General features: G+C 39.2%; 1 long non-coding RNA gene across 1 annotated transcript; it reads left to right on the forward strand.

Moving 5' to 3' along the window:
- Positions 1-617: 617 nt before the first annotated feature.
- LOC118585300 lies at positions 618-10,394 on the forward strand. Its single transcript, XR_004945175.1, has 3 exons — positions 618-679; positions 9,649-9,736; positions 10,294-10,394. It is a non-coding gene; the product is annotated as an uncharacterized LOC118585300 (long non-coding RNA).
- The last annotated feature ends 12,268 nt before the right edge of the window (positions 10,395-22,662 follow it).

Below are 22,662 nucleotides of genomic sequence, written 5' to 3' on the forward strand. Positions count from 1 at the left end.
TCATAATCCATCTCCATTGTATTGCCATTTAAAACAAGACATTATGCACTGTTAGGGACCAAGATGTCAGGAACCAAACATGAACCATGGAAAAATACTAGCTAGGCCAGAGAACAAGTTATAAGACCACTGTCCTTCCCCAGAGCAGTAACACCTGTTTACTAACCAGAGGCTCCCAAAGATAAGAACATTCCACAGTCAGGTGCCATGACAACCAAATGTAAAGAGCATTCCATGGTCAAGTAGCCTAGCAACAGAACAAATGGCCCCTGACCAGTGACCTTAGCCGACATCTTGCAGTTGCATGACCTGCATGTCTCCCACGTCTTGCACCTCTTCCACGTCCCTTCCCCTTCCCTCCTTCTTGCCCCCTCCCCTCCTTTGCTATATAAGCCTTGTGGAGGAAAATAAAATCTGCAGCTTGAGTAGAATCCTGTCTTGCTGTTGTCCCTCATGTCCCCTGTCTCTTTCATTCATTCCCACAGGTGGGTCACCCCCGTTGAAACCCCGTTGGCCAGGGCAATGCACATGTGCTCCTCCTACTGTAAGATTTTTATTTAATTTCAGAATCTAAGTTTACATTCTTTCACTGTTTCTGTCATTGAAGATTTCCTCCTATGATCACCCTCTTACGTACAAACATGTGGACATACCACACAACCATCATGTTTATCATCAGGTAATGATTTATTATGTTTTAAAACATTTTTTATTATTTAAGAATGTTATACTTGCATATAATGTGTTTTATAAATCTGTTCCCTTTCCTATCCCTCTAATTCTTTCTATCCCCACTACTTTCTCTGCCAACTTCATGTAGTCATTCTTTAAGCCACAGCATCCATATAGTGCTGCTTGTGTGTGCATGGTGTAGACTATCTACTGAGAATTGGTAGTCTCTCAAGGGCTTCCTTTTCCTTGCAGACATTAATTACCAATAACTCCTTTCTAAGGATTATTTATGTTCTTAAAATTAGTTTTTCTCTAAGACTCTGTAGGCTTTAGGCTGTCCCATGATGCTGCTGAATCCAGTGCTATCATCATCATACATACTCAGGCCCATTTCTGAAGTTAGTCAACAGGTACACTGCAGTGATTCTGTGCTTGAGACTCAGTCCTGTAGAAACAGATTTCATACTCACTCACCTGCCTATCCAGGCAAAAGGCCAACCTGCTAAGCACCCTAGCAATAAGCCAGTCTTTGTACCATGCTCTATTGTCAGCATAGAGTCTGCATGGGGCAATGGGCAAAGAGCTTTCCCAAATAAAGCCAGTCTGCTAAGACTGGAAAGCTGCTACTTCTTCAGAGGTACACACACACACACACACACACACACACACACACACACACACACACGGTATGTGAAGCAAAGAAGACTAATCTCACCAAATGGTGCATCTATCAAAAATGTAAGTAAGTAAGTAAATAAATAAATAAAAATATGTTGGTCATGGCTAAAGTTTTCCAACAGAGACTACAGTATTATGCACCCCTACTATCTATTTATGAAAGTAAAAATTTCCAAGCTCATTATTTCTTAAATGGTGGATTAAACATCATGGTCAAAAGAGGCCATGAACATAGATTGTCAAGTTTACAGCAACTATAAAGAATTAAAATAAATATTAAAAGGTAAACAGATTAAGTAGATGCACATTTGTATGTCATGTATAAACAAAAATAAAACTCTAGATTAATTAATATGTGAAAAATAGACATTCAGATAAAATGAATATGTGAGGACAGATTTTATAAATGAAATTTCTAAAATTCAACATTTAACTATAAATTTGAAAGCTTCTACTAGCACATTTAAATCCACTGGTTTAAAACCAAAAGGAGAAATATGAAAATACATAAACTGAACACGAGATTTTATGTGCATCTCTCAGTAACTGATAAAGCATGTGTATTAAAGGTTAGTGTACAAGGGAATTAAGATGATCACATGTGTGTGACTTACTTTGAGACATAGGGATGGAAGCTACTGTTTACCAATATTAAATGTAAAATAAAAGTATAGTAAGTTTTCTAGAGGTGGTTTTGACTCAGTGTTAGGAAGACAGAGAGCATTGGAGGATGATTTTTAAAATCTAGAAAAGTGGGCAGTAGAGTTGGCTCAGTGGTTAAGAACACTAGCTGTTCTTCCAGAGGTCCTGATTTCAATACCCAGCAACCACATGGTGGCTCACAATCATCTATAATGAGATCTGATGCCCTCTTCAGACACTCAGGTATACATGCAGAGCACTCATACTTAAAATATAAATGAATATTTTTTTAAAAAAAGACAATAACATCCAGATACTGGCCACTTAACTAATGATCCTTACGCTATAACAGTCTATGTTTTTAGTCTATGGAGCTGGATGCCAAAAGGTACAAAGTGATGTTTGATCCTTGTTTTATGCTGTATAACAATAAGGTCAGTTAGAGTTTGGCTCTAAACATAAAAAGATCAAGCAACAGAGAGCTAAAATGTGTAGTGGGTAGCCATTCCAGCCTTGGCCTGGAAGTTCCAACCACCATTGAGGCCTCGGTAATGGTCACGCCTACAAGGCGGGGCTGAGGGAGGACGCTGAAGACCCATGAGCCAGAGGAGAGGGCTCTCTTGGTTCCAGGATCCTGGATGATGGAGGTAGACCCAGCAGAGTTCTCCAGAGAACACTGCCGGACTGCGCCATCCCTTTCCCAGACCCTGCAACCTATCCCTTCATTTGTAAATTATCCCACAAAATAAACCTCCCTTTTAACTATGTGGAGTGGCCTTAATAATTTCACCAATAAAAATGTATTGTAGATGAACTCTTCTTGAATTCATTGCAGGTAATATGTCTTGAAACAGTAACTATAATGTGATGAATACATGATATTTTATTGAAAATTTAGTTTGCTTTACATAAGCAAACTAAAGGCACACATTGCAGAGCTTGAGAAAATATTTAAAATACATAAGTCACAAAAGCATTGAATTTGGAACAGGTAAATCATTTTACAACAAATATTAAATAAACAAAACCAATGTAAATCACTAACCCATAAATGTAGAGTATTTGTAAAGCATGGGAGGGTAATTTTCTGGCCATCAAAGGCGCTCTCTGAGTTTTGAGTTAGGCAGAACAGAGAGCACTTTGTTAGTATGGCAGGTTAGAACCACATAGACAGCTTCTCCATAACACAGTCTGCTTCGCTGCTCCTGGAACTTAATTCTAGAGCCTTATCCTGGGAGCAGTGGCCACACAGTCCGTGACAGCACAGCACCAGAGATAGAGGACCAAGGACAAATGACGCTGCCACAAGTCTGTTCTGATGAGTGTAGGGGAGCTGCTTAACTTAAAAATTATGAGTTAGTTTGGTTGCAATAAATTTAGATGCTTTCCAGAATCTGAAAATGCTTATTTGTAAGGTTTTGCTTGAGTTTTCTATCTGCACAAAGATGGACCTGTGGACTTACTCTGCCACTTTTGCAATATCTCATTTATATATGATAAAGAATCACAGGGATCTGAGGAAAGCTGAGAGCAGGAGAAATAATTTCCTCCAGGGAAGAGAAAAGCAACTGAGTATACAATGCCAAATGGTCAATCCTGAAAACATACACATACAAGTAACTTTATATACTGAGGACCACTCTCTCTCTCTCTTACACACACACACCACCACCACCACCACCACTACTACTACCTATAACAACAATTAAAAAAAAATAAGAGAGCAAGGGAGGAAATTGTGTGGGAAGGTTTGGAGAGAGGGAAGGGAAGGGGAAATAATATATTGTAATCTTAACAAATCAAGAAGTTATTTCTAAAATGTATGTTGTATTTGTAGCTCATCTAGGTTTGTTCTATAAATGCTCTAATGAAGAACTTGACATATATTTTCCATTTGCCAAAAGTGCTAACTGTAGATGGATCTTAGATAAATTCCATCTTCAAAATTCATTTGATTGACAGGGCAAGTTTCTGCCATGATTATACTTCCTTGGATATTTGTTCAGTTGTTGGTAAGTAAGGCAAACTAGAGGCCAGGAGCCCCTACCAAGACACTAACTATCAAAGACGACTCCAAAAGCACCACATCTTTAAATTTTTATGAAAGTGCTAAACGTTTTCAGTCTCTACATGGCTATTGTTCAATTCCCAAAATAGGCTGCCCCAGACATAATATTTTGACAATAAGTTTTCAGCATTCCAATAGTAAAATAGCAACAAGCATTCATTAGAAATCATACTTTAAATTTTAAAATGCCATCTCCTCTTGGGCTAGACCTACAAAGTGTGATTTTCCCTCAGGTTGCTGGATAGTATTGAATCTCTCAGGATGTTGGAGTATCATAAAGGTGAGCAGAGAGGTCTCCAAGGGGTATTGCACAGCTATGCTGTGATGTCTGGCAGGCTGAGATGTCTGCTAGGAAGATTAATGCAGTTTTAACTTCTGGTAATTTCCATTTATAATGTTTATCATGACTGTAACCTCATTACAAGTGATGAAATTTTTGCATTTTTCCACACAGAATCTGAATCTTGGATTCTTTTTCCTGGGAAATGCAATACTAGATGATACTTAAAATTAAATGCAAAAATTAAAGTGAAAAAAAAACATGAAGGGATGGATTTAGTTTGTGTTATTTTGCACTTCTTATATTCTTCCTTGATTCTGCTCACTACTAATTATTTTCCTAATTTTGAACTGATAATATTGAAACTTTCAGTTTAAAATTTTTTTGACATATCATCAAATTCTATAGCTGCTCTTGTTTAGAAACTTTCCATTTTGAAAACCAGGAAGAACTGCCTGTACTTGTTCCTTACAAATACATCCCAAGTTCCTTCGATCATTATCTGCACAAGGCCATTTATTTAATTTCTGTGTTCTCCTACCTCTGATGTGTGTTCTCTACATGAGATTTAGAATTCTTGGAGTTATGGATGTCAAAAGTGGCAACAAAATTCCCCTCTTTGCCCATAAAATATTTTGCCGAATTTCATTATTTAAAATAATAAAACTTTTTAGCATAAATTTTTAAGTCCATATTTATATAATTACTTCATCCTCAAAACATCGTTCGTAATAGCTGTTTTGATTAATGTAACCATCTAAAATAGGAGCTTGCAAATGACAGTAAACTGGCTTCTCACTCAACATCAAATTTGTGTCTGTGCTCTGTTTCTTTTGTGCAGTATTGAAGTAGTCATTATGAATGGGACTTAAAAACATCTTTTCTATGTAATGCTCTCTTGAAGTAGAGCTATGGAGTGTGAGCCTCTCATTGAAAAATAATATAATATGCTCATGCAATAAGCTAAATAAACTGGTCAATGTAGAGAGTCTGGACCATCACATTCTACCTTCAAGTCTTGCAGTGCAGTTGAGCTTCGAAAATTCTGGAAAGAAACTGGAGATGCACTTAAGGTTTCTGAATCTAACAATAGAAGCACTTAATATGGTTATGTAAAATGGAGAAGTATCAATACAGGCATATGAAGGATTGAATGTCAGCTGCTTATTTACTGAGAGAACTTACAGTTCTGTGCTACTTTTGATGAATCAGAATCTTTCATCTTGTTTCACTAAAACTTCCTCTTCAGTGACTGTAATATGATTTTTAAAACAGTATAAAAAGCTAATATTTTTAATGCTTGTAATTAAAATAGAACTATAGCACTTCCCAAACCTTCCTCCCTCCACTCCAAGTTATCCTCACTTGAACTTCTCCCATTTCCCCCATCCCAAGTTGATAGCCTCTTTTCCTTTGATTATATTTGTTACATGCAGGTACATGTGTCCGCATATATATACTTGCTGCGTCTGTTTTTATTATTTGTATGCATATGGTTTTGAGGCATACCACTTTGCATTGGATAACCAAAAAATGCTTATTCTTGGGAAATACCAATTCATTTTCTCTCACTAGTCAGTAGTTGCCTGCAGGTCTTTTCTAGGGTTAGACCCAAACCCAACAAAAACTTTTCTCTTCCAGATTAATATATCCATTGTTATATTTTGTTCCAGTCTTGTTTATGCAAGCATTTCTATGAAAGACTGTTTTACAGTAGACACCCTAGTATTCTAGTTCTTAGAATCTTTTTGTCTCTTTTTCCATGATGTTCCATGAGCCATGGATTCAGGAGCTATAATGTACATCTTGGGGATGGGGGTGCCCAATCTATTGATCTCTGCATCGTGTTCAGTTTTGGTTGTCTGTGTTGGCCTCTATTTGCTGCAAAGAGAAGCAAGGGGTGGTAGCTGCACTTATTGGTGTGTGTAAGGATAAGATTTAGAGTGTAGGTGCCATGCAAACTTATGAAGGAGAGAAGCAACCAACAGTCATATCCAGCTATGCCGGCTAGTTTTATGTCAGTCAGCTTGGGCACAAGCTAAAGTCATCTGAAAGGAAAGAACTTCAATTGAGAAATGCCTCTATAAGTCTAGCTGTAAGGTGTTTCTCTTATTGAATGATTGATGTAGGAGGGCCCAGTCCATTATAGGTGAAGTCATCCCTGGGCTGGTTGTCCAGGATTCTATAAGAAAGCAGGCTAAGCAAGCCATGATGAACAAGACAATAAGCAGCACCACTGCATTTGCTCCAACCTCTAGGTTCCTGCCCTGTTTAATTTTCTGTCCTAACTCCCTTCAATGATGAACAGAGCTGTAGAAGTCTAAGCCAAATAAACCCTCTCCTCCCTACATTACTTTTGGTCATGGAATTTCATTATTACAATAGTAACCCTAAGTAGGTTAGAAATTGGCACCAGGATCATGTGGTATTGATGTAACAGATCTGACTATTTTGTTTTGGGGAAGATTGTGGAACTTTGGGTTAGGGAATCCATTGAGCACTCAAAGCTTGGTGAGCTATTTTACCTGAGCTTGGAAGATAAGAGTACTGAAGGAAATACAGATGATGGAGGATGAGTTGTCAAGTTCCAGGGGGAATTTTAAGAATCACTTAAAGAATCTATTGGGGTGGTTGCATTTTTTGAGTTAAGAAACTGTAGTTCTGGTTAGTTGGGGCTGAAAAGTTGATGGTGATAAAAGAGACCAGAACCACCAATGTGAAAGCTTTGAGATATTCTATGCTAGTCATCTGGAGCTGAGAAATTGGCAGTGATTAAGAAAAATCTAGCATCACTGAAGTGAAAATCTAGGAAGTGTTTCCTAAGAGTCAGCATACAGAAGCTGTTTTATAGTGGTAGCTAAAGTTATAGTTCATTCTGACAGCCAAACTTAGTAGCGTAAGCATCACCAGGTGGTACTTGTTTTGAACGAATGATAGGGTCATGAACAGTAGCTAAAGCTTGCCTTCATTTAGGGAACCCAGGATAGGCTACTGGTAAAAGTACATCACAGCTACTCCAAGTGACCCAGGATTTTGGAGATGCCAGTACCATGGATGACCATCAAGAATAACAGCAACATGGACTGGAGCTAGCCAAAGCTTAGGAGATGTTCTGGCTGGCTGCAGAAAATGGAGTCAGATAAATGATCCAAGCCCTTTGGAGGAGCCCAGAAGATAGTGGGTGGATCTCAGACATTGGACATTGATATTTACATGTTTGGAGTTTTGTTTTGTTTTGATTTTTTTGTAACTGGGCCCTGGTTCTTCTCTCTTCAGATAAGAAAGTATTTAACTTATTTTTTATTTTACAGGAGCTCAAAGTTGAGAGGTTTTGAACTTTTAGAGAGATTTTGGAATTATACAAATACTTACTTTGGATTTTAAAGGAGACTAAATATTTTAAAGAGACTGAATTTTTAAGTTTTGAATTTCTAAACACTACAGTACTTATAAAATTTGAAATGCTTATATTGTAATGTTGATATTCATGTGTGATATTGAGGGGTGAACAGAAAAGAAAGAAAGGTTATGGCTTAACAGTGAAATATTTGTGTGTCAAGTTGAAAAGTGGTTAATCGCTGCCTTTATGCCAACTTGACACAAGCTAGAGTTATCTGGAAAAATGGAAACTCAATGAAGAAAATGCCTCCATAAAATCTAGCTGTAAGGCATTTTCTTAATTAGTGACCAATGAGGGAGGGCCCAGACCATTGTGAGTGGTGCAATCTCTAGGATGGTGGTCATGGGTTCTATAAGAAAGCAGGCTGAGCAAGCCAAAGAGAGCAAACCTCTGAGCAGTACCCCTCCGTGGCCTCTGCATCAGCTCCTGTCTTCAGGTTCCTGCCATGTTTGAGTTCCTTTACTGATTTCCTTCAATGATGAACAGTGACATGGAAGTGTAGGAAAAACAAAAACAAAAACAAAAACTTTCCTCCTCAAGTTGCTTTTTATCATGGTGTTTCATCATAGCAATAGTAACCCTAATTAGGATACCAGCTATGAGCAGCAACAATGACCAGCATTGAACAATAATTCTAATTGTGTAGTAGTGGCATGCATTCCTTGGTGGTAACCAACTGCTTTCAAATTGTACTTAAGACCCACTCAACGAAAGGGAATTATTCCAACTTCTATTGTTCAGTTTCCCATTCAAGAAAGCACATTGTATTTAGGTATTTAGTCTTCATGTCTTCTTGGCAATTCATCTGACGGTTTTTCAGACTCCCTTGTTTCCAATGATCTTGACAGATCTTTTAAAATTATTTCTTTTATTTTTTGAGATTGGAATACAATCACATCATATTTCTCATTCCATTTTTCTCTTTCCAAATTCTCCCATATACACCTCCATGCTCTCATTTCAGATCCATAGCCCTTCTCCATGAATTATTGTTGCATACATATTGGACTATTACAGAAGAAATTATGGTAATATTGTGATATACAGAGGATCAAGGAGTTTGCTGAAATTGTGTTTCTTAGCAATGTCAGAACTTTGACAGTTTTGAGACTTACTAGATGGAATTTTTATAGAATGTCTCTTTCTGGGGATTTATTTGAAGATTTTGATAGAACAGAGGCTACTTTTAGAAGCAAAGAAACCAGAGAGTTAAAATTGTCTCTTCATTTAATACCAAGAGGATATAGTATAAATGTAACTTGTCACTGTTCAGGTTAACTTGAATCACCTAGTGTCTTAGTTAGGCTTACTATTGCTACAATGAAAAACTATGACCAAAGACAATAGGTTTATTTGGCTTACACTTCAACATTGTAGTCCATTATGAAAGAAGTCAGCACAGGAACTCAAACAGGGCAGGAACCTAAAGGCAGAAGCTGATACAGAGGCTGTGGTAGGATGCAACTTACTGTCAGTCTCACCCGGGATTGCTCAGCCTACTTTCTTATAGAACCTGGGACCACCAGCCTAGAAATGACACCACTCACAGTGGGCTAGGATCTCCCACATTAATTACAAATTAAGAAAATATTTTATAGGCCTGCCTACAACGTGATCATATGGGAACATTTTCTTACTTGAGGTTCCTTCTTCTCATATGACTTTAGTTTGTATCAATTTGACATAAAACTATCCAGCACACCTAGTTAAAGTATTTGTCAAGTTTTTCACTATTGAGTTCTTATTTATTTCCCCTTCTGTATAAGGGAATCACTCTGAATGATCTATAGATGAGGAAGGGAAGCTTTGTTCCAAAGATAGAATATAGCTATGAATTATTTGGAATTCCTTATTAAATAGTGACAAAGCCTGAACTTTCTTATTATTATTCATTTTTATATTCTATAGACCCAATCCAAAAGTTTTAATTGAGAGACAAGCCTGCATCAGAGACTTCCTGCTCTACTAAAGACTTCTCCAACTGGGAGAAGACCAGGTAAGCTGCCCACCTCCCAAACTTCCCCAATCTCTCACTATCACAGTATCCTCCCACTCTACACCAAGTCCTGTGCCATCTTCCTTGTTTTAATTAAGAAATTTTTTATTCACTTTACATACCAATCCCAGATCCCCTTCTTCCCTCATCCCACCCCTCCAGCCTTCCCCCCACCTGCTCCCCATTCCCTCCTACAAGAGGGTAGTCCTCTCATGGGGAGTCAGCAGAGCCTGATATATCAGCAGAGGCAGGTCCAAGCTCCTCCCCCTGCCTCAAGGCTGTGCGAGGTGTCCCACCATAGATACTGGGTTCCAAAAATCCAGCTTATGCACCAGGGATGGATCCTAATCTTACTGGCAGGGGGCCCCTTAAGTAGATCAAGCTACACAACTGTCTCTATTATGCAGAGGTCTTAGTCCATTCTAGTGTAGGCTCCACAGATGTTGGTCTAAATTTCATGAGTTCTCACTAGTTTGATTTGGTTGTCTCTGTATGTTTCTCCATCATATTCTTGATGCCCCTTGCTCTCTTTCTTGCTGTGCTCCAACCTCCAACAGGGACAGAAACTCCCAGCTCTGCTGAGATTGGGAGAAGTGAAGGCCACACTGACCAGAAGACCAGAGAGGAAATAGAGCACAAGGAACAAAACACCCATCCAACAAAGACAAACTCAGAAATCAGTAACTCAACCCTCAGACATCACAAATGCAGATATCTAGAGGCCAATATACTAACATAAGAAACAGGGCTTGAGAGACTGCTCAGTGGTTAAGAGCACTGGCTGCTCTTCCAGAGGTCCTAAGTTCAACTCCCACCAACCACATGGTGGCTCACAACCCTCTATAATGTGATGCAATGTCCTTCTCTGGTGAGCATAGGAACATGCAGCCAGAGCACTAATATACATAAATAAATAAATTTTTTTTTTTAAAAAAAGATCACAAGAAATCACAAGGCAATAAGTCACAACTAGAACACAGCTATCCTACAACAGCACATTTCCCAACACAAGAGAAACACAAGAAAAAGACCTTAAAACTAACTTTATGAAGATGATTGAGGTCCTTAAAGAGGAAATAAATAAATCCCTTAAGGAAATTCAGGGAAAAAATAATCAAACAATTGGAGGAAATGAATAAATCCCTTAAAGAAAGCCAATACAAAGGAAACAGTTAAAAGAAATGAATAAAACAGTTCAAGACCCAAAAATGGAAATAGAAGCAATAAAGAAAATACAAACTGAGAAAATTCTGGAAGTGAAAAATCTAACTAAGCAAATGAAAGACCTGTATGATAAGAACTTTAGTCTCCGAGGAAAGAAATTGAAGAAGATATCAGAAAATTGAAAGATCTCCCACATTCATGGATAGGTAGGATTAACATAGTAAAAATGGCAATTTTACCAAAAGCAATCTACAGATTCAACACAATCCCCATCAAAATGCCAACACAATTCTTCATAGACCTGGAAAGAATAATTCTCAACTTCATATGGAAAAACAAAAAACCCAGGATAGCCAGAAGAGTCCTGTACAATAAAACAACCTCTGGAGGCATCACAATCCCTGACTTCAAGCTCTACGAGCTACAGTAATAAAAACAGTTTGGTACTGGCATTAAAAACTGACATGTGGACCAATGGAACTGAACTGAAGACCAAGACATTAATCCGCACACCTATGAACATATAACTTTCGACAAAGAAGCCAAAATTGTATAATGGAAAAAAAGAAAACATCTTCAACAAATGGTTCTGGCATAACTGGATGTCAACATATAGAAGACTGCAAATGGACCCATATCTGTGACTGTGCACAGAACTTAAGTCCAAGTGGATCAAAGACCACAACATAAATCCAGTTACACTGAACCTTATAGAAGAGAAAGTAGGAAGTAGTCTTGAACACATTGGTACAGGAGACCACTTACTAAATATAACACCAGTAGCACAGACACTGGAGAAACAATCAATCAATGGGACCTGTTGAAACTGAAAAGCTTTTGCAGGGCAAAGGACATGGTCAACAAGACAAAATGACAACCTACACAGAATGGGAAAAGATCTTCACCAATCCCACATCTGACAGAGGGCTGATATCCACGATGTATAAAGAACTCAAGAAAGTAGACATCAAAATAACCAACAAGCCAATTAATGGGCTATAGAACTAAACAGAGAATTCTCAACAGAGGAAGCTCAAATGGCTGAAAGACATTTAAGGAATTGCTCAATATCCTTAATCATCAAGGAAATGAAAATCAAAACACTCTGAGATACCATCTTACACCCATCAGAATGGCTAAGATCAAAAACACTGGAGAGAATGTGGAGCAAGGGGAACACTCCTGTATTGTTCGTGGGAATGCAAACTTGTACAACCACTTTGGAAAACAATATGGCACTTTCTTAGAAAATTGGGAATTAATCTCCTCCAAGACCCAGCTATACCACTCTTTGGCATATACCCAAGGAATGCTCAAACATACCACAAGGATACATGCTCAACTATGTTCATAGCAGCAGCATTATTTGTAATAGCCAGAACCTAGAAACAACCTAGATGCCCTTCAACTGAAGAATGGATAAAGAAAATGTGGTACATATATACAATGGAGTACTACTCAGCAGAGAAAAACAATGACATCATGAGGTTTGCAGGCAAATGGATGGAACTAGAAAAAAATCATCCTGAGTGAGGTAACCCAGACTCAGAAAGACAAACATGGTATGTACTCACTCATAGGAAGATACTATATGTAAAACAAAGGTGACTAGACTGCTACTCACAACTCCTGGGAGGCTACCTAGTAAAGAGGACCCTAAGAAAGACACAGGGATCACCCAACGACAGAGAAATGGATGAGATCTACATGAGCAATCTGGACATGGCAGGGGTAATGGAGGGCAAGGCTCAGGGGAAAGAGAGCTTAGGGGAGTGGAAGGTCCCAGCTGGATCAGGAACAGAGTAGGAGAACAAGGAAAGAGATACCATGATAAATGAAGACCCCATGGGAACAGGAAGAAGCAAAGTGCTAGAGAGGTCCCTAGAAATCCAGAAAGATACCTCCACAATAGACTACTGACAATGGTTGAGAGAAAGCCCAAGCTGACCTACTTTGGTGATCTGATGGCCAAACACCCTAACTGTCATGATAGAACTCTTATCCAGTGACTGATAGAAGCAGATGCAGAGATGAATGGCCAATCCCCAGGTGGAGCTCCAGAAGTCCAATCAGTGAGAGAGAGGAGGGATTATATGAGCAAGAGATATTGATTGGAAAAAGCACAGAGACAAATAGCCAAACTAGTGGAAACACATGAACTATGTATCAATAGCTGAGGAAGCCCCATGGAACTGGATCAGGCCCTCTGGATAACTGAAACAGTTGATTAGCTTGAACTATTTAGGAGGTCCCCAGGCAGTGGGACTGGGACCTGTCCTTAGTGCATGAGCTGGTTTTCTGGAACCTAGGGCCTATGCTGAGACATTTTGCTCAGCCTTGGTGTAGGGAAGAGGGGACTGGACCTGCCTCAACTGAATCTACCAGGCCAAGCTGAATCCCCAGGGGAGACCTTGCCTTGGAGGAGGTGGGAATAGGGGGAGGATTAGGGGGAAAGCTGGGGGAGTGGGAGGAGGAAGGACAGGGGAATCTGTGGCTGATATGTAAAATTAAATTAATTATAAAATAAAACAATGGCATCATGAATTTGAAAGCAAATGAAAAAAATCATCCTGAGTTTGGTAACCTAGAACCAGAATGACAAACATGTTATGTACTCATTTACAAGTGGATATTAACTGTAAAGTAAAGTATAATCGTGTTTCAATCCACAGGCCAAGAGAGGCTAAGGAAGACTCAAGGGTGGGAGAGGATGCATGAATCTCACTGGGAAGGGGAAATAGAGTAGGTATTGCAGGTGGACTCGGAAGAGGTATAGACTGGAACAGGTGGGATAAGGTCTGCAGAGGATGGAAGGAGACAGTATGGAGAGAGTCAACTGGAGCTGGGGGGCAATTTGGGGGCAAGGTAGAAACCTAGCACAATGGCAGCTCCCAGGATTCTATTATCGTGACCCTTGCTAAGACTCCTAATAATGGGGGTTACAGAGCCTGAATCAGTATCATCTATAACAAGGCAAGACTTCCAGTGGAGAGATTGGGATGCCAAACCAGCCACAAAACCTTTGACTTACAATTTGTCATTCCAGCAAGATGTGCAAGGGAAGAAATGGAACAGAAATTGCGGGAGTGGCCAATCAATGACCAGTCCAGCTTGAGACCTATGCCATAAGAGGGAGCCCACCCCTGACACTGCCTGGAGGGCAAAAACCAGAGGCTGCATGGCCCAGGGACCTAGGATAGAACCAAACACACCCTGCCAAAAACCAAACACCAAAAAAAGTAAATGAAATGATTCCTAAATATACTCTGCTATACTCTTCAAAAGGAGCTTGGCATAATCACCATCAGGGAGGCTCTATGCATTAACTGAGGAAACAGATGCAGAGACCCACAGCCAAACATTAGTCAGAACTAAGTGAATCCTGAATAAGGCAATGAAGGATTGTAGAAGCTGAAAATGTCAAGGACACCACAAAAAAAAAAAAAAAAAACAATCAGAATTAACCTACCTGTACTCATAGGGGCTCTCTGAGACTGGACTGACAATCAGGGAGCCTGCATGGGTCTAACCTAGGCCCTCTGCATATATGTGACAATTGTGTAGCTTGGTCTTCTTGTGGGACTACTAACAGAGGACATGGGGGCTATCTCTGATGATTTTGTCTGCTTTTGGGCCCCTTTTCTTCTATAGGCTTGCATCTTCCAGCCTTAATATGAGGTAAAGTGCAGGAAGTGAGGGAAAGTCTTACTGCAACTTTATATGCTATATGTGGTTGATATCCATGGAAGGCCTGCCTTTTCCTGATGGGAAACAGAGGTGGGTGGGAAGTGGGAGGGAGAGGACCTGGTAGGAGAACTGTAGTCTGGATGTAATATAGGAGAGAATATTGAATATGATCTAGTATTAATTTATTTTGGGGGTCAAATTCTTCTTTGGGGGTAGGCAATTTTGTGCTTCACTTGGCTCTTTTCTTTGCAGCAAGGACTAATCCAGAACTAAATCCAGAAGCACATGAATCTGTAGCACTGAGCTACATCCCCATGCCAATGTGTTTTCTTTTTCTCTCGTCTTTCCACTTCCATCTGAAACTTTCCTGTACTTACTGAAGTTTTCATGTCAGGCTCAGTGATTAGCCTACTGAAGTGCTCTTCATTTCTATTATGATGTTTCTTCCCCCATCCACATGTTTCCTTTTGCCTCTGTCTTAGACTTTTTACCTCTGCTTACACTTCACATCTGTTCTTGCATGTTATCTAATTTCCCTGTTAGCATGTGTATCACATCATTTTAAATTGTCTTTAGTAATTCCAACATCTGCATCATAGCTGAGCTCTGTGTTGTGACTTGTATGTCCCACTGTGCTTGCTGTCTTTTGGTGTACCTTTTAATTTTGCTTTGCCACATTGGGGTACCAGCCACTACTCCATTGCCCTCTACTCCAGGAGGGCAAATTTCTTCCATGACTTTATGCAAACATTTGTCTCTATACAGGTTTTGAGGCAACACTTTTTTGCTACAGCTTCTCCCGTTCTTTGATGCATCCAAGAGAAGTCATTTAAATGTTCCTGCCATGCTTTCATCATAAAGACAGGATTGATCTTGTCTAATCCTTTCACACGTTGACTTGGAAACTGACAACCATTGGTTCCTACAAGTTTTCCTCACCTTCACTTCTTTGTGTGCTTCCTTTTCTTCTTGTCTGGCTTCATTTCCTCAGGGGAACAACTATTTGGATCATGCTCAAGCATGTTCCACGAATACCTGACATTTGAACACTTGGAGCAACATCAATTCTACTTCTATCCAACTCATTACCTACTCTCTACCATACTTATCACATCTGTTTAAACTCACCGCACTGTTCCCATTACCTTTTTCATATTAATTTGTTATTCTGGTTTCCAGTGGTCCAAGACCATCTGCTATTCTTCCCTTGGTGCTAGCACTCCCTGTTTTACCCCAACAATTCATGTTATTTTCCCTTATCCTTGCCCTCTTTTTTGCACTCTTTTAATTTTTAGTTGAAGATCATACTCTCCACACTATTTGTGAGTTATCAATATCTCAGATTCTTAATGTGTTTAATATTTTCATGGCCTGATCATTATCTGTAATATATATTCCATTTATTATCTATTTCTGAAATGAAGTATAAAGTTCACAAATTGAGTTAAAAATTAAAAAAAAAACATTGTCTAAGCAAGTTAGACATTGCTGCAGACAACACTTACACAGCTCGTTGATCACGGGGAAGTTGAGCTGGCGAGTTCAAATGCTTGCTCAGAGGTGAAAAATTTTGATTTAGTCCAGGTTGTATACTCAAGTAGATATGTGCAAATATCTTCAACAACTTTAATGTTTCAGTCACATTTTGTGAAAACGAAATGCTTATACCAGTATTAATTCATGTTAACTAGCAACAGTTTATGGTTTTGGAAACATGTTTGTATAGTATTTCATATGACCCTTATTTCTAATGGCTATGTTATAATTCCTCTTTTCATGTGATAAGGGCCCATATCCAGTATCCTAGCAAAAGTTACATATCACTTGAATATCCCATTTTAAGATGAATGCTATATATCATTACTTTGTATGGTTTTCCTCCTTGTTTTTCTGGCTTGTTTCTGTGTGTGTTTCCTCGTGTTTGTCATAATTTTACAAGAGCTGTTCTATCACTTACAATGGGATAACTGAAATTTGTTATGTACAGACACCTGAAACAATCCAGTGAAGGTGTATCGTTGGAAGCTTAGCAAGTAGGTTTTCATCTATTAAAAACTCCAGAGAAGCTGAAGAGATGGCTCAGTGGTTAAGGGCAAGTGCTGCTCTTGAAGCTTATCCAACTTTAGTTCCCAGCACCCACTTCCAGTAGCTAACAAGGACCTGTAACTCTAGCTCCAGGGAAATCCAATGGCTTCCGTTTGGCTTCCACAGGCACTCTTCTCAAGTGTACATATTTATACACAAACATACATATATATATTAGAAAAGCTAAAAATATCATTAAAAGGGTCTGCTTATATGACTCAATAACATGCTTGCTTAGCTCTGGGTTTGCTCTCCAAAACCCCATAATCTGGGCATGATAATATGCACTTCAATTACAGTACTCTAGAGGTAGAGGCAAGATGACCCAGAAGTTTAAGGTTGTCCTCAGCTACATCATGAGTTGTGAGCCAGCCTGTTATACATGAGACTCTGCCTCAAAACTAAATAAAAAGAGAGATCTGTACACAGTGGGAAGCTTCATCAGGAACTGGGGAGGTGGCCCAGTAGTTAATAGCACTTGCTGCTCTTGTAGAGGACCTGAATTTGATACCCAGTTTCCCTGTCAGGAGACTCACAACTGCTTGCATCCCCAGCTCCAGGTAGTCCAATACCTCCAGGGGCACCTGTGCTCATGTGCGTGTGAGCAAGTGCTAGAACACACACACACACACACACACACACACACACACACACACACACACACTAAAAAATAAAGTAAATCTTCAGAAATATTTTCTTAAAATTCTCATCATCAGTGCTGTTAGGAGAGCTTAGTCCCTGTCCTTAAAACCAACATTGGGACAACCAGGCAGTGGTGGCACCTGGCTTAAATCCCAGCACTAGAGAAGCAGAGATAGGTGGGTCTCTGTGAATTCCAGGCCAGCTTGGTCTATAGAGCTAGTCCAGGACATCAAGGGCTCCATGGAGAAACCCTGTCTCGAAAAACAGAACAAAACAAGCAAACAAAAACTACCAGCAGGATGAGTGATGATGCTATAGCATCCCCTCCTTACGCAAATCTGAGTTTTTTCTAAACTTGCTACATTACTTTAGACAGCCTTTTATAAATCATTATAAAAATAGGACACCTAGCAAGTATGTTTAAACCCTACCCTTCTTGGTCTCAGCATTGCAACCACTAAAACAAATCTCATAAACCTTACTTAGCAAATACTTCTGGAATGTGAGCATCTTACTCCTCTACCTTATTGTAAGAATTGATGCTCATACAATATAGTCTAATCATGTTTTTTTTCTTCCCTAGAATCCTTTCCAAGCCCCCTGACTGCCCTACTCTCCCAATTCTCTCTCTCTCTCTCTGTCTCTCTTTGTCTCAAAATGAAACAAAAACAGTAAAAAAGAAAACACAAAAATGAAAAAAGCTAACAAAATATTGTTAAGTCAAAACAAACAAGCAAAAAAAAAAAAACAAAAAACAAAAAAAAACAAAGCAAATCAAAACAAAATGTCCACAAAAAACAAATACCATTGAGTTGACTTAGTGTTTGCCAACTACTCTTGAGCATGGAGCCTGCCTCAGACTCTTGGGAATCATAATCTCACTCAGCCCACATCTGTGAAGCTTCACTTGCACTAGATGGGAATTAACAGAGACGACTCACAATTGGGCAGTGTGAAGATAACGAGATGCCTTGGAGCAATCAGTCCTGAGTGGGATGCTTTAATCAAGCTTCTCCTCTCAAAGCTCAGTGATCTACGTGGAAGAGGCAGAAAGATCATAATTATCAGAGGTGGTGGATAGCTACAAGGCAACAGTGCCTTCAAGGATTGATGCACATATGAACTCACAGAGACTCTGGCAATGTGTGTAAGACCTGCACAAGTTCAGTGGTTTCCCAGTAGTGAGAGGAAGATACTCACTGACAAAGGGAAAATCAGTAGCACTGATTTTCAACCATGAAAACTTTCATTCAAAAGGAGGATGCACAAAAAGTGAATGCCTCGTGGGATAGAGGCTCAGTTATACTCTATTTAGACAATACTGCTTTGGGGGATCTTTTTCAGGCTCCAGTTCAGCGGCTCAGAATCTCACAGACCAGACTGTGGCAGTCGAGGTCCACAGGGACAGGCTATATCCTGAGCTGGCTGCTGAACTTGGTGGTGTCCACATGGTGCTGATTTGGCTGAGTTACACAACCCAAGATTGGCAGGGTAGTGGAAGCTTGTGCCAAGACTTCAGAAATAGTCAATGAGGCCAGGCAATGTGTAGTAGGAAAAGATGCCCAGAGAAGCTGATATGTGAGTCTGTGAGTATGAGTCCCAAGTTTCCCAGGAGATCCCAAGATGCTGGCAAAGCCAGAAACACTGAATGACTTACTGCCAAGGAAAGCTGTAGGTACAGAGTGGAGTTGACCCATGAGAGACCCCACAAATACTTCAAATGGTAGAGCAGCAGGGTTAAGGTTCTCGAGCCAACTAGAGATCAAATGATGCTCTGAGTGCCCAAGATTCTGGACCTGGAGTAGCAGATTTAACATTTACCTTGCTGGCCTTTGGAGTTGCTTTAGTCATTATCCTTGCTAGGCTCTGCTTCCCTGTCATTGGAATGGTAGTGGTTATTCTCTAGGGTAGCATAGTAGAACAAATTAGCTTTTTTTGATCTCACAGACTTCACAGTTAAGTTTTTCTGACATCTCAGAAGGGGTTAGACTTTCACACAGCATTGGAACTTTCAGGAGGTAGAGATTCTGTAAATTGGACTGAACGAATTTTCTATTAGATAGTCATGAGCCTATGAGTGAGGGGAGTGGTATTGTTTGGGTGTAGGAAGTCCTTTACCAGCTCACATGTTTAAACACTTGATATCTAGAGGTCATGTTGTTTGGGAAGTTGTAAAACTTTAGAGTATTGACCTGTCTGGTAGATACATTGCTGTAACGGCAGGCCAAGAGGCTCCTAGGCTGATCCCACTTCCAGTCTAGCTCTCTGCTTCCTCACCTGCTCGCATTTAGTAAGCGGAGTTGTAATCTCTCACAATCATAGATAGAGCTGTGGTTACCTTGCCTTTCCTAGAATAATGGAATGGATCCTGTTAAACCATGAGTCTAAATAACATCTTGTATATTAAAACAAAAAGAAAAGAAAGAATGAATGAATGAAACTGAGCAATGAGGCAAAAGAAGGTTGGTATCAATAAATAGAAGCTGAAAGGATAGCACATACAGTGCTAGAGTCATGGGGATGAAACTAAAGCCAGGGGTGATAATAAGAGGATCCCAGGCAATGCAGATCTTAATGGAGTGACTAGTGAGACACTGTGATTTTTTTGATTCAAAAGCAGTAATCTATAATCAATAACAGGTACTAAATTATAGCCATAATTATAGATGATTGGCAGAACACAGATGAAGGGAAATAAGAACTCCTGACCTCAAGAGGAGTTTAGGCTCAGTGTTATAATCTGTACACACTGCCGTCAACACCACAGTGCGCTGCTCTGCCCCACCCCTTCCTCTTACCAATCACTAGCCTTACTTTTTCTGCCATCCTTTGCGCTTGGTTTGTTTGGCCTAGGGTTGTGATGTAGACTTTCCTTATCTCCTGAGGCCACTGTGCTACCTGGAATATAGGATAAGTACAGGGATATTAATGCATGCCACTCTTTCTAAGGTTCTTAACAGTGAGAGGCCAATCCACAACACAAGGGATGAGATCCTGCTATGTATGGGACTTTTGCTGGATGGCAGAATTTTTCTATCAGAATTTTTAGGCTTCAGTGTATCTAGCCAAAAATCACACCCTTTATTGTTTTCATTCTCTTCCTTGACTACCTTATTTCTATTGTAAAACATTTTCCTTAGGATTTTGATTTAATCAAAAGTGATTTTCTTCAGGAAATCTGAAATGATGTATATTTACACATGTGAGTTGAAAAGGAACAACTTGAAAAGCAAATAAAGAACTAGAAAGAGAGGTCTCTCAGTAGGACACATATCCACTGGAGAATAACAAGCAAGGCTCAGAGAACAAGTCCATTGTCATTCAACAGACATTTATTGAAATCTACAATGTGCCCAGAATAGCAAGATGGAAGAGATACAAAAATAAAGTACCATTCACAACCTTGACCTATTTATAGACTATTATGTAGGTTAAACTTATAACTGGAAAAATTCTAATGAATTGTAAAGGTAACATCCCCAAACACAGAATGTGCTGGTATAAAGAGGAAAGAAACGTCAAAAGAGTCATAGGAAATGATATGAAAGGCTGTTAAAGGAAACCCGAGCCAGACAGCAGTTAAGGAGATGATTTTTATAAAAACAAAAGTTTCACACTTGAGGACAGTAAAATGTAGTTTCTTTTGCTCTACTCCACGTGACTGTAGCAGGACAAATAGAGACTACTCTCAGAAGCATGTGGCATCAAGGGACAGAGAATTCTATAAGGTCAGTGGCTGAGGTGAGCAGGTATCAGTCATGAGAGGTGATCTCCCACCTGATCCAAGCAGGGCTCCTTCCAAAGCTATGTGCTGTAGACTTACCAAAGACAGATACCAATGTCTTGAAAGTTAGAGGAAGTCGTTCGAGGAGAGTCTTCTTCAAAGCTGACCTCTGAACCTGGATTTACAACTCAGTAAAAATGGCTTTGGGGAAATGGAGCAGCTACTTAGAGGCTGCAGTCATAGAAGTAGAAGGATTTGGTTGAATGTTGTATCATCTAGACCAGAACAGACTGCGCTTTTAGCTTTCCCACCATTTCTTGCCTGACCCACTCTCCATGGATTTATCCCATGGCTCACCTTGATCTGTTCCAAAGCTAGACACACATTTCTTCATTGCTTGTAACTTTCCAGGGTGTTTAAAGCATGGGAACCATTTACAAAGGTGTATTGAATATGTATTTTGCAGAGTTTCATGAAATACACAGGTAGAAGCAACACAAAATGGAATTTCAGCATGCTAGAATTACTGATTTGGCCCACATTCTAGCTGCTCTATTTACTAGTAACTATAGATAAACAAATTTCTTCAAATCTGGCTTAACGAAATCAGATCCTGAAAATTCTCCACAGCATTTGTGATTAATGTGTTATCCAGTGAATGTTGCCTGTTTCCCTTTAGTATTTAGAAGATACAAGAAACAGGATGGATTCAGATACACCCATTCAAATCATCCTTTACCCTCTTCATAATTATATGATATTACAGGTATTGAGTGCTGAACTTAAAATTTCAGAATATCCATTAAATAAATGAATGTGCCATCAGCACACTTTTATCAACTGCTGATTGTTTTAGGCATTGGAATAAAAATTACTGGGAGTTGGGGGGGACATTGCTTCTAAAAATAGGTGACTTAGATTGAAATAATTCTGAGTTTCATTTTGGAGAAAATTGTAAAATATCAGATTTGTCCCAGAGGAGATATAGTACTTCCAGGTTTGAGTTTAAGATATAAATATCCCAGGAACTGTGTTACTCATGGTGTTTCGATTTATTCCCAGTTGTATCTCTCACTGAAACAAAGAAATGCATGCCTATATCTGTATTTAAGCATTGAAAAAGCTTCTTATGCCTTTGAAAAGGTTGTATGTTATTCAATGCTAGATTTGGCCTTTGAGTGAGCTAAGTCGCTCTTTCAATAATTATGAAAGTAAATGATGAAATTTACTCTTGCCTGTACAAGAATTTTATTTTAACTGAAACTAACCATGTATCTTCCAGACGGAAGAGGAGAAAAATAGGGATGACATCTACCCAAATGCGTGAAAATGTCATTAAGACAAATGACAAACATTTCTCCATTTTAGCATCTCTCAAAATTATAAATCACTATTCCTGGAATTTTATCAATAAAATGCTCTTTGTGTACCACAACATATTATGGAACCATAAAAAATTGTAGTTCAAAAATTTTGAACCTTTGAGATGTATAATGTATGTTAAAACATATTGTACATTATATACTAAAGTAAAAAAGAAAAAAGGGGAGTATAAAAGACTGCCAAAAACAAACTAAATAATGTCAGCTAGAGAAGAAAGTGAGAGAAATTAAATTGAAATACA

This window comes from Onychomys torridus, chromosome 6 (genome assembly GCF_903995425.1).
Source record: "Onychomys torridus chromosome 6, mOncTor1.1, whole genome shotgun sequence".
In the NCBI taxonomy this organism is placed as follows: Eukaryota; Metazoa; Chordata; class Mammalia; order Rodentia; family Cricetidae; genus Onychomys; species Onychomys torridus.